Below are 12,126 nucleotides of genomic sequence, written 5' to 3'. Positions count from 1 at the left end.
GCGGGAACTCAAACAGACCAGGGACCCGGAGGAAGGAGCTGATTGATGCAGAGGCTATGGAGGGTTGCTGCTTATGGGCTCTCTCCTTATGGCTTGCTCAGCCTGCTTTCTTATAGAAGTCAGGACTACCAGCTCAGGGGTGGCCCCATCTACAATAGGCTGGGCCCTTCCACATCAATCACTAGTAAAGAAAATGTCCTACAGGCTTGGCTGCAGCCCAATCTTTTGGCTTGGGAAGGGTTGTTTTTTGGAGACAGGGTTTCTCTGTGTAGCTTTGGCCGTCCTGGAACTCACTCTGTAGACCATGCTGGTCTTCAACTCACAGAGGCGGCCTGCTTCTGCCTCCCGAGTGCTGGGAGCGTGTGCTACCACTACCACCACCACTACCACCACCACCACCACCACCACCACCACCACCACCACCACCACCACCATTACCACTACCACCACCACCACCACCACCATTACCACCACCACCACCACCACCACCATTACCACCACCTGGCCTTCAGCCCAATCCTATGGGCCCCCTCCTCTCAGATGACTCTAGCCTGTGTCAAGTTGACATAAAATTACCCAGCATAGTCTCTTAAATTGTTTATCTCAGGTGTTTTTGTGACAGTAATGGAAAACCTAGCTCACAGGGGGGCTGGGGCTGTTGTTCAGCAATAGAGTGCATGTTTACAATTTACACCCAAGACCCTGGGTCCAAGCCCTAGCAAAGACACACACACACACACACACACACACACACACACACACACACACACACACACACACAAATTGCATTGTGTCATACCCTACACAGAACATGCTAGTCTCTCACTTTTCATTGCATTTGGAATAAAAAGCCAAGCCCTGTGTCATGACCCCCACTGTCTTAGGCCATGTCCAGTTCTCTATCTTGACCCCAATGCTAGATAGCACCTGCTCACTCCATTTCAGCCAAACAAGTTGATTTAGTTCCTTGAGACATCTGCTCTCTCCCAGTGAACTCTGTGTCTGCTTCTCCCCCTGTGTCTGCTGCTCCCCCTGGACCTGCTTCTCCCCCTGTGCCTGCTGCTCCCCCTGTGCCTGCTGCTCCCCTGGGCCTGCTGCTCCCTGTGCTGAATTAGCAGGTAAGTACAAAGCAGAACTAGAAAGCACTAGCAAGCTTCTTCTGAAAGACTTAGGAAAGTCTCCAGACAACCACCCAGAAGAAGGCCCAAACTGCTCTCTGAAGTAGAACGTTGCTGCTAAAGATCTGGTGTTCTTGTACCATTAGCAGCAGTAATATCCACGTGGATACACATCTGTGTACATCATAAAACTTAATTCCATTAACTCATTATTGGTAAGATGGCTCAAAGGGTGAGGACACCTCCCACCATCAAGACAGACCACCTGAATTTCATCCCCAGATCCCACATGATGGAAGGGAAGAACCAACTCCCACAGTCATCCTTCAACCTTCAAAGGTACACCACAGTCTGCAACACACACACAGCCTCCCACAACGCACACACAGAGGTAAGAAAAATACTTAAAGAAAGTGGTTCCTAAAGTGAGTCAGTGCCAAATCTCTAAAAATAACCCACGGTTCCTTATCATTTCAACAATTTACAGTTTATGGGGTTTTTAAAGTTCTTTTTGAAATTACATTTTTATCTGTTGGTGAAAGGACAGGCCACAGTGCATGCATTGAGGTCGGAGGACAGCTTGCAGCGATCTATTCTTTCATCGTGTGGATCCCAGGAACTGAACTCAGGTTCTCAGGCCTGGCTGCAGGAACTGGTATCCTGGATACTGTAAGTCTGGGTACTGAATCCACACTTTTCTTCGTCCCTGAGACCCCTGTGTAAACTGGGTCAAGAGGCACGGCGTCTGAGACAACAGGCCAATTCTGTCTCAGTTTGCAGTGTTTCCTCTTAGAAACAATGCAAGCACTTCGAGGCACACTGCCCCACCCAGAAAAACCCTGTGCCCTCCACCTCCACCTGAACTATTGACACTCAAGAGTGAGGGGACAGACCTTGCCCACTGTGCCGCTGAATGTAGACCCTCTGTGACAAGAGCCCCCCACCTAGGAGGGGCAAGGCCACCTGCCCTCACCACATCCACTGTTGGTTTTTTTTTTTCTTTTTCCATCAATAAGAAATTACTTGTAGCCAGGCTTGGTGGTGCACACCTTTCATCTCAACACTCGGGGAAGGAGAGGCAGATGGATCTCTGTGAGTTTGAGGCCAGCCTAGTCTACAGAGAGAATTCTAGAACAGCCAGAGTTACATATCAAGACCCTGCCTCAAAAAAAGAAAAAAAGAAAAAAAGAAAAAAAGGAAGGAAGGAAGAGGGGGGGAATGGAAAAGAAAAGAAAAAAGAAATTTAGTAATTTTTTTTGGGTTTTTTTGTTTGTTTGTTTGTTTTTCAAGACAAGGTTTCTCTGTGTAGTTTTGGTGCCTATCCTGGGTCTTGCTCTGTAGACCAGGCTGGCCTTGAACTCACAGAGATCCACCTGCCTCTGCCTCCCGAGTGCTGGGATTAAAGGCATGCACCACCACAGCCCAGCTAGTAATTTTTTTAAATTCAAATTTAAAATGCTGGCATTGTCTAGAAAATTTTTGCCAGGTTTATTTATAACTGTTACAATGCTGAACTATTGAAATGCATTTATTGAAACATTCTGACTTGTATTAATCCTTTATTTACATCCCACACATATATTAAAATTTAACACAAAGAGGAAAACAGAAAAACTGCCAGTACCTGACCCCTGCCCCTTACGCTCCTGCTCACAATTGTATACTTAGGCACCTTTTGACCCCATGAAAAAAATATGTAACACTCAGAAGTATTGGAAACAGGAAGAAGGGGCAAAGATTTTTTTTTTTTTTTTCAGAATGCAATGCTTCCCCTCATAGTAGATCCAGGGTTTCTCTGTGTAGCTTTGCGCCTTTCCTGGAACTCACTTGGTAGCCCAGGCTGGCCTCAAACTCACAGAGATCCACCTGCCTCTGCCTCCTGAGTGCTGGGATTAAAGGCGTGTGCCACCACCGCCCGGCCATAGTGGATTCTTAAGCATGTGTATGCAGCATGCTGGCTGGATATGTTCTGGAATGATTGCTACATGTTTAGCATGGTTAGAACACAGTTGGGTATCCTCAAAAAGACTGAGCCGACAGGCCTCACCTGCCTCCTGCAGAGCATCAATGCTGTACAACTTGAGAAGTTCCGTGGCCTTCCCATAGCAGCCGACTTCACACATGCCACAGCGTGCCACAGCATCACACATCCACTGCTTTCGTCTTTCCCCACCGCCTCTCTGACCACAGGAAGACATCCGTAGAGAAAACCACACCAGTCCCACAAACCCAGAATGGGCAGGCCTCATGCCACGTGCCTGCCCCATGCTGACTATATTGCAAAAATATATTGCATATGAAGATCACAAGAGAGTTCATCAAGACTGCCTTCAGAGTTAAGGGAAGGAGGGCACTGTAGAAGCACTCCACCCATACCCACACTGTGTTGTTGCTGGAACCCAATACCGACCTCAAAACCACTGTCTTCTCAGGGCGTGGTGGCCCCACGCCTTTATTCCCAGCACTAAGGAAGCAAGGGAAATCTCTGAATTTCAAGTCAGCCAGGGCTATCTAGTGAGACTGTCGATGGATGCAGAGACAGACAGACAGACAGACAGATGTCTTCCTGCCTTTGGCATGCTGGGATTGTAGTCATGCACCAGTATACCCAGCTATAACCTCTTCAGATTCAGAGAGCTGAGGTCAACTTGTCATCATGGAGGGAGCATGCTATGGAGAAATAAGCTCCACAGGTCACACGATGAGACATCCTCAGATGGCTCATTTAGTCTGATACTTTAACCACGACTACCTTCTCTTCCCCTGGAAGGGACATACATACTCAGCTCCGCTACCCTCCCCACTCATCCTTACCTTACATCAAATGCAGGCAGAGAACGCCAAGGAGGGGGTTCGCTGAACAAAGGCCCAAGCTAACTCGACTGATGACTTTGTGCACATGTATCCACACATCTAAGCTCATGCAAGGCTAGGCATCAGGAGGAGATATGCAAATGAATAAAGTACATGCTGAGCAAGGTGAAAGTCAGAAGTGTAAGAGAAAAGGACGAGACTGGTCTTCAGGTCCTCTTGCCTCCTGCTCCAGGACGACCATTTCTTTGACATGATGCCTTCAGAGTCCTACAGTGTCGGACCCATTCATGAAGGCCTCCTATCAAGTGGGGAAGAATCTTCAATGGCATTTCTGTATTTGGCAAAGCAGCCCAAGGTCCTGTAAGCTTGAAGAGCTCTCACCATAGAGGGTCTCAACTGAACGCCCACCACATGGAATGCTGTGGCCCAGTTGTCAAGGAATCTGTCTGTCCATGTGAGGCTGCAAGGCTTCTTGGGAGCACTATCAGGCTAGGATGAGAAAGGGAGGTAGGAACTGGGTTGCCAGATACTGAAAGAGCTCTTTCCTCAAGAGAGTCAGTGCCATACTCCCTAGGCCTGCTGGGGCTCCTTGACAACTTGGCTCCAACACCTTGACGCTACAAAGGAGCATTTCAGCAACAGTGAGTGGCACTGCCCAGGTGGTGGAGGTAACATGCCAGGGGCTGGCTCCCATCTGTGGTCCCCAAAGCCGTGGAGATAGATGCCTGTAGGACTGTGAACGGCATAGACCTTGGGTACAGTGGTCACGAAAACAGCATCCACTCCAGAAAGTGTGCTGGCTGGAACAGAAGCCACATGGAGCCTGGGTGGTAATTAACATCACTCCTGGGATCAACCTTGAACAGCAGGGGAAGGCAGAATATAGCCGAAGTTTCTACAGACATGGAGGATCATGGGACCTCATTTGCAGCTACATCGTCACCATGGTGCCCCAAGTGTCGAGGACACCCACCATTCCCTGGTGAACCGTGAAAGTCTAGCGCGCGCACACGCACACACACACACACACACACACACACACACACACACACAGGGCTGTGGGTGGCTACCGCTGCTCAGAGCACTGCAAGTCCTGGATTTCTTTATTGTTGCCGGATTAAGTGAAATCAGCAACACAGCTATTTCTTTTTTGTTCTCGCATTCCTGAATTTCTTTTTTCTAACCCACGGGCTTTAGCGATCTTCCTGGAGTGCCAGCTGGCTCATGAAAGCAGTTGCTGTGCTTTGCAGGGTTAATGCATTCAGTGCCTGCAATATGCCCCATCTCAGCATCAAATGCTTCTCAGATTATGTTTTAAATACACAGAAAACCCACATGCGGAGGGATAATTTTGCCAACTGCTCCTGGGATTACCTGGTTGCAACCCCCTCTTTGCCCAGTCCCCAAAAGTAACTACAGGGATAGCAAGTATAGCAATCAGCTGCTCAATCTGTGCCCAGAGTGGCGGGACACAGACAGTTATGTCACAGCCCTCTTTCCTGAGGGTGGGCTTGTTATGATAGGGTCACATCTAATCTTCAATGAGTCACCCAGCTCTTCTTCATTTCAGAATAGGGGACACTGAGTGTTCTATATGTGGCCCTGGTTCCCTTCTGTCCACTGCACCTGGCACACAGACCCCAGGCACAACAGTTGCAGGGTCACCATCACTCAGACCCTGGCCTCCCTAAGGCCACTTAAACCCTAGAACACCAGGTTTCCCTTCCCTGCATCCTTTCTTCCTAACTCCCTTCTCTGGGGACAGCCAGTCCTAACAGCACCCTGCTCCCAAGCTCCCAAGCTCCCAGGCCTCACTTCACCTCAGGAAGGTCCCCACCCATGGCCCAGATGCCCTAGAGGGAAGGCCTCTTTGGTGGTGCAGCCTGGGCCCAGCTTCTGCTCCACAGTACATTTTAAAGATGGATCACAGACTAAAATGTGAAGTATAAGACCAGAAAATATCTGAGAGAACAAGAGGAAAGAAATCTTTGTGACCACGAGTGAGATAAAGGTTCCTTTGATCTAAGGTAAAATAAAATCTAGGACCCTCCTAGTGTCCTGATGGTGGAGACGAGGAGGACCAGGAGTTCAAGGTTAGACTGGCCACATAGTGAGGCCAGCCTGGACTACATGAGACCCTGTCTCAAAATACCAAAAAACTAAAACAAAAACCCTTACAGATTGGAATTTATCAAATACAAAGTTCTGTTCTTCGAAAGATGCTGCCAAGAGACTAAAATCCACCCAACAAGAAAACACAGACCTGGAAAGGACTTGAGTTTTAGGTTTGCAAAGAACCCAAGAGACTCAATTATAAAAACTAAAAGCTGTAAGAATAAGGGCAACACTCACAGTTCAAGAAAACACGATCAAAATGTAAACAAGCACTTCAGCAACGAACATATCTGGTTTGGGGGTTGTCTGGTTGTTTAGCTTTTTTGTATTTGAGACAGGGTCTTTCTGTGAAGCCCTGGCTGTCCTGGAACTCAATCTGTATGTAGACCAGGCTGGCCTCGAACTCACAGAGATCCTCCTGCCTCTGTCTCCAGAGTGTTGGAATTAGAGGTGTACACCACTATGGATGGCCAGTGACAAACATATCTGAATGGCAAATGGACATAAAAAGATGCTGACTGCCACTAGTCATCAAGAAAGGGTAAGGCAGTGGGGCTGGGGACAAGCGCTCATCATCCTAAACTGAAATGGAGGAAGTCACATTCAAGAGCAAACATGAATTGTGGGAAGGTGCAAACTGACACTACCATAATGCAGCTATTAGAACAGCAAAAGCAGAAAAAATCAAAAGGAAAAAGATAATCAAGCGCTGGCAAAGCTATGGAGCCACCACGGCCCCTGATCTGCCGCCCGTGGAAAGGGAGAGCACTTCTGAAAAACAATAAAGTTGTTCTGTAAAAACTATACTCTGACATTAAATCCAGGAATCCACTCCTTGGTGCTGACTTAGAGAAATAAAACTTTCATTTAAACAAATGTCCTTGGCAACGCTGACATCCAAAGAAGCTTGATTCCCATCATCAAACCCAAGAAATAACCATGTTACCCTTCAGTGGTAGGTAGAGGGAGAGACTGGCATATCCACACAATGGACTACTACAATAAAAAAGAATGAAATGAAATGAAATTTCTCAGTGGTAGGGGAAAAAAGCATTTCTAAAGCCCATGGTTCAATATCTACCACCATACCAGTTGATAAGAAAGAACAAACTAAAAATATGACAATCAAAAGCAAAGAGACAGGGGCTGGAGAGATGGCCCAGTGGTTAAGAGCACTGGACCCAGGTTCAATTCCCAGCATCTACATGGTGGCTCACAACTGTCTGTAACTTCAGTTCCAGGGGATCCAATACCTTCATACAGAGTATATACAGGCAAACACCAATGCACACTAATAAATAAATAAATAAATAAATAAATAAATAAATCTTTTTTTAAAAAAGTAAAAAGACAAGATACAGCACAGGAGAAAGTATTTGAAAACGATATTGAACATAAAATAATCCAAGAAGGCATTAATGTCCAGAATACACAAAGAACTCAATTCAACATCAAAACGAACACCAAATAATCTGATTAAACAATGTGCAAAATACCTGAAGAAATATTTCTCAAAAGAACATATACTTGAGAGGCAGAGACAGGAATATCTCTGTAAGTTTGAGGCTAGCCTGCTCTACATAGTGAGTTCCAGGACAGTCAGGGCTATATAGAGAAAACCCATCTCAAAGGAAAAAAATACACACACACACACACACACACACACACACACACACACACACACAGCCAGTAGTTCTATTTTAAAACACTCAGTGCTGGATAGATGGCTCAGTGGATAAATCGCTTGCTGTGCAAGTGTGAAAATCTGAGTTTGAATCTCCAGAACCCAGGTCATGCATCCTAAGAGATGGGAGTCAGATCAAGGCGAATCGGCTCCTACCATTTCCTGTGCTGGACGGCTTCATTCTTTCACCTGTTTAGCACGCATTCTGGGACTAGCTCATGTACCTCAGACACTGTAGCAGGCAGCATGGCACAAGGGCAGGCACAATCAGCCCCACCCCTCCCACCTGGGTTCATGGTCCAATAGAGGGAACAGAAAATACAGATTGCAAAAAAACGGTTTCAGCCAAGAAGAGACCTGCCCAAATCAGGAGGGGAAGCCTCTGGTGACATTGTAGTGGTGGCATGTGGGCAGCGGGGCAGGGGGGGCGGCGGTTTAAACAGCATTAGACAAGGAAACATCAAAGCCAGAGGAGGGAAGCCAGCAAGTGGGACTCAGTGCTGCCGGTGGACCTGGGGGTGGGGCATGCTGACCACATCATCTGACCTGTGTGCCAGGCAGACACAGCCCTCCTCAGGAACAGTCTCCGAGACCATCAAATCATACACCAGCACAAGCTGGTTCACCAAAGCTGCTGTACAGCATTTCTCCATGGAGGGTCATTCTCCACCAAGGCTCCGTGTACCATATAAAGCCAGAAGGATTTACTTGACCTCATCAGAAAGAGAGACTGACCACAGTTCCTTGGAGGCCTGAGTACCCTAGAGGTCCGTCCTCACAATGCTAGACTCAGTGGACACTTCCTTATAACCTACAAGCATCTCCCAGGACCCCATCCTTTCACCTGCCTTTCCTTCCCCTCTCCAGCCCCTCTGTTCACTTCCCCTAGGGGAGGTGGGAAAGGCCACCTGTGGCTCATTCTTCTGAAGCAGAGCTGCCTATTTCAGGCCCTTGCAGTTCTTCTCGTGAGGAGGCCGTTACCACAGTAACCAGGTATGGCTTCCACACAGACCTGCCTCGGGGGACCCCTGCTCCCCAAGTTGTAAGGCATTACTGACTTACCTCATGCACTGTCAGAATTACCCAAAATCAATCCGTGTCCCCAAGTCTCTCTCTCCTCTCCCTCATCGCTCCAGCAGCCTTCGTACTGACAGCACAATCAGTTTCTGCTTGTTGATACATTTCCTTCCTCCCTATAAACAGCGGTCTCTGTGACCAAACCCACCCCGCCGCTAGCCTTCCCAACAGGGCGTTTTAAATCTTAATTGTTATACTTGGCTTCATTTCACTCTCCAGGTTTCTTACCCAGTCATTTGGCGTTTCCGTCTGTTTATAATGTAAGCTGGTTTGGGGGAATTGCAGAAGTCTTGGTGGCTGGTGACGGCAAGGACTATGAGAAAAGGAATTGATGACTAAATTCTGTAATGCTGGAGAAAAAAAAAAATGTTGAGGTGGGAGCAGAAAAAAGACAAAGCAGGAAGGACCAGAGTGATGACGGAATTGGCACGGGGTGAAAGGGACGGGATGTTGGCCAAGGAGGGTGCCCAACAAAGATACAGACACTCTGCAGGTGCTTCCCAGAATAGCCACAGTCTTAAGTCCCTCCTGGCTCAGTATCCAAAGGACCCCCTCGCATCCTCAGGGCGGCTTCATAGCTACACTCACAGTCAGTGACATGACTCTTCCGTGTGTATGTCTCTTCTTCATCACGGCCTAGACCCCGCCGGTTGGCATCTCTGGCACATCCTTACCTCCAGGGGCATGCTGCTGCCTGCTTCTGCTTAGGTACTGATGTCTGCTGGGTATTTAACTAGATGCTACAGTTTGCAAGCATCCTTCAAAGGTCTGTGTGCTAGAAGCTCGGCCCCCAGTGTGATGGCATTGAGTTGGGGGATCCTTTAAGAAGCAGGGTCTGTCAGGAGTGAGTCTACTACAATCCTCCTGCTCAACGGACACAGTATCCAACTGCCCTCCAGACTTAGATCTCCATATTAACACAGGCCTCATCAGAGAGGTTTCTTTGTGTGGTGGATAGCAGTTAATGCAGAAGCTCACAACTGACCAAAATGTACAGAATAAGTGTCAGGGAAGTGCTCATCCACAGATAGATCACACAGAAGAGGAGTGGGAAGACCCTAAGAGCCAGAGATTAGGGAAGACCAAAGCAGAGCTGTGTCTTCTGGATGAGTTCATGGCAGCTGTGGTGCCTACACCAGACCAGCATGAGATCAAGCCAGTCAACATTGGAGCATGGAGGGGGAGGGGTGCATAACCCACCCCAGTGTGGAGTCATCTAGACAGCTGGTGACTTCCAAGGGAAGGAGACTCAGTTTTCTTAAGGGTATAGCCTCTGATGTGTTGACTATGATCCAGTGAATGGCCCCACACAGGAGTGTGTAAGCCACACACATTGGACTCAATACACAGTCGTTTGTTTAGAGAATTAAGGCAGGCTGGGGACCAGGGCTTTAATCCTAACACTAGAGAAGCAGAGGTAGTTGGGCCTATGTGAGTTCAAGGCCAGACTGGTCTACAAGTGAGTTCCAGGCCAGCCAGGGCTACAACAGTGAAACCCTGTCTAAAAAAAACAAAAACAAAAAAACCAAAGAAAGAAAGATGGATGGATGGAGGGATAGATGGATGGACAGGAGGAGGAAAGGAAGGAAAGATGAGAGAGAGGGAGGGAAGAAGGGATCTTAAAACAAAAATTTTAGAAAGTAGGGCCTGATGGGAGACAGCTAGGTGGCTGGAGGTGCCACCTCTAGAAGCAATGACATAGCCCTCCTGGGGCTGTACCAGCTCCCTCCGCGATGCTGTCTACCACACTGTAATCTGAAAGCCCTCGGCAGAGGCTGAACACAGAGGGCTGCACATCTTGTACTTTGCCTCCCAAACGATGAGCTAAGAACTACGTTTTAACATATAAAGTACTCAGTGTCCTTTCTGCTATAGCAACAGAACACAGATTAAGAAATTGGATGAAAGGTTATTTTGAACCTTGGCCGGGCAGCTTTGAAACAACGAGATAAAGAACACCGTGACTCTGGGGGTGCCACTGAGCTCAGTAGGTAGTCACCACATTAACCCTGAGAACAGGGACAGAGCAGGGAAGGGACCAGCATGCATCAGTCCAGATAAAGAACACAGTGACTCTGGGGGTGCCACTGAGCTCAGTAGGTAGTCACCATATTAACCCTGAGAACAGGGACAGAGCAGGGAAGAGACCAGCATGCATCAGTCCAGCAATATTTCCTCCAGTACTTGGTGTTCAGCTTTCTCAACAAGTTCCTTGCCTCTTCTTCTAAAACCTAATTCAGGCTTCTGCTGCCTCCCAAATACTCATTGCTGTTAAAATATGTCATCTACTTTCCCAACTCTACATCTGGGATCCTGTTCCCAAGAATCTTCTCGCCTGTAGGTCTGAGACATTTCCTGATTATCTATTTATGTTACATGAATATACAAACATAGACTCACAAGAAATTCTAACACTGAAGTATATCTACTCCAAAGAGAAACAGGCCTTGCCCTGGGGCTACATCCCCCCTTTTTTTTTTTAACCACACAGCTTGGTATCACACACCTAGTGCTTTTTACAATGAGTTTGTATGTATATATAAAATAATTATGTTTCTTAACACAACAATAAGAATTTAAACATCAATTTGATCACACTGTATATCCTTACTTTAAAATGTACACTCTTGAGTAGGAAGATGCCTAGCTAGTAAAGCGCTTGCCATGCAAACATGGGGATCTGAGTTCAAATCCCAGCTCCCAGGCATGGTGCCATGTGCCTGGAATCCCAGTGCTGGGGATGTGGAGACACGCCACCCTCTGGGGCTTTCTGGCTATCTAGGCTAGCCGAATCAGTGAGTTCCATGTGCAGTGGCAGACCCTGTCGCTGCTGAGGAAAATACTTGATGTTAACCTGTGACCTCCAGATGTCTATGCCACACACACACACACACACACACACACACACACACACACACACACACACACACAATGTATGGTCTTGTCTTACTCTTTTTGAGACGGGTCTCACTATGTAGCTATGACTATTTGGGAACTCACTATGTAGACCAGGCTGTCCTTGACCTCAGATATCTGCCTGCTGCTCCAGAGTGCTGGGATTAAAGGCCTGTGCCACCATGGTATTTTCTAAGACAAATCAAGAAGTCCATGGTATTTCCTAAGATAAAGCAAGGGTGTGCATTACGCATATTTTACATTTTGATCTATTTTGTAAATTTGTCAAATACAAACACTTCACTCATTTTTGTTCCTGTGCATTAAGATTGCTAATCTTCGCTTCCATATGTTCTTGTCATTGGTGTGACTCCTGTTGTTAGTGTTTTGCCAAATGGCATTGCATCGCATGTGCACACCCAC

General features: G+C 47.3%; 1 protein-coding gene across 6 annotated transcripts in view; it reads right to left on the bottom strand.

The window, feature by feature from the left end:
* The window catches only part of Specc1 (sperm antigen with calponin homology and coiled-coil domains 1), a 274,206-nt gene that overhangs the window by 212,146 nt on the left and 49,934 nt on the right, over positions 1-12,126 (bottom strand). Inside the window, exon 1 of one of the 6 annotated variants that reach the window (XM_036196414.1) lies at positions 8,794-8,812. The exons of the other annotated variants lie outside the window; for them this stretch is intronic. The gene's annotated coding sequence lies outside the window, so the exon portion shown is untranslated. Of the gene's footprint in view, positions 1-8,793; positions 8,813-12,126 lie in introns of those variants that run through there. 6 annotated transcript variants of the gene reach the window in all.

The sequence above is a fragment of the Onychomys torridus genome, chromosome 8 (genome assembly GCF_903995425.1).
Source record: "Onychomys torridus chromosome 8, mOncTor1.1, whole genome shotgun sequence".
Taxonomy (NCBI): Eukaryota; Metazoa; Chordata; class Mammalia; order Rodentia; family Cricetidae; genus Onychomys; species Onychomys torridus.
Note: the sequence above shows the minus strand (reverse complement) of the source record. Positions and strands in the feature narration are given on the sequence as shown.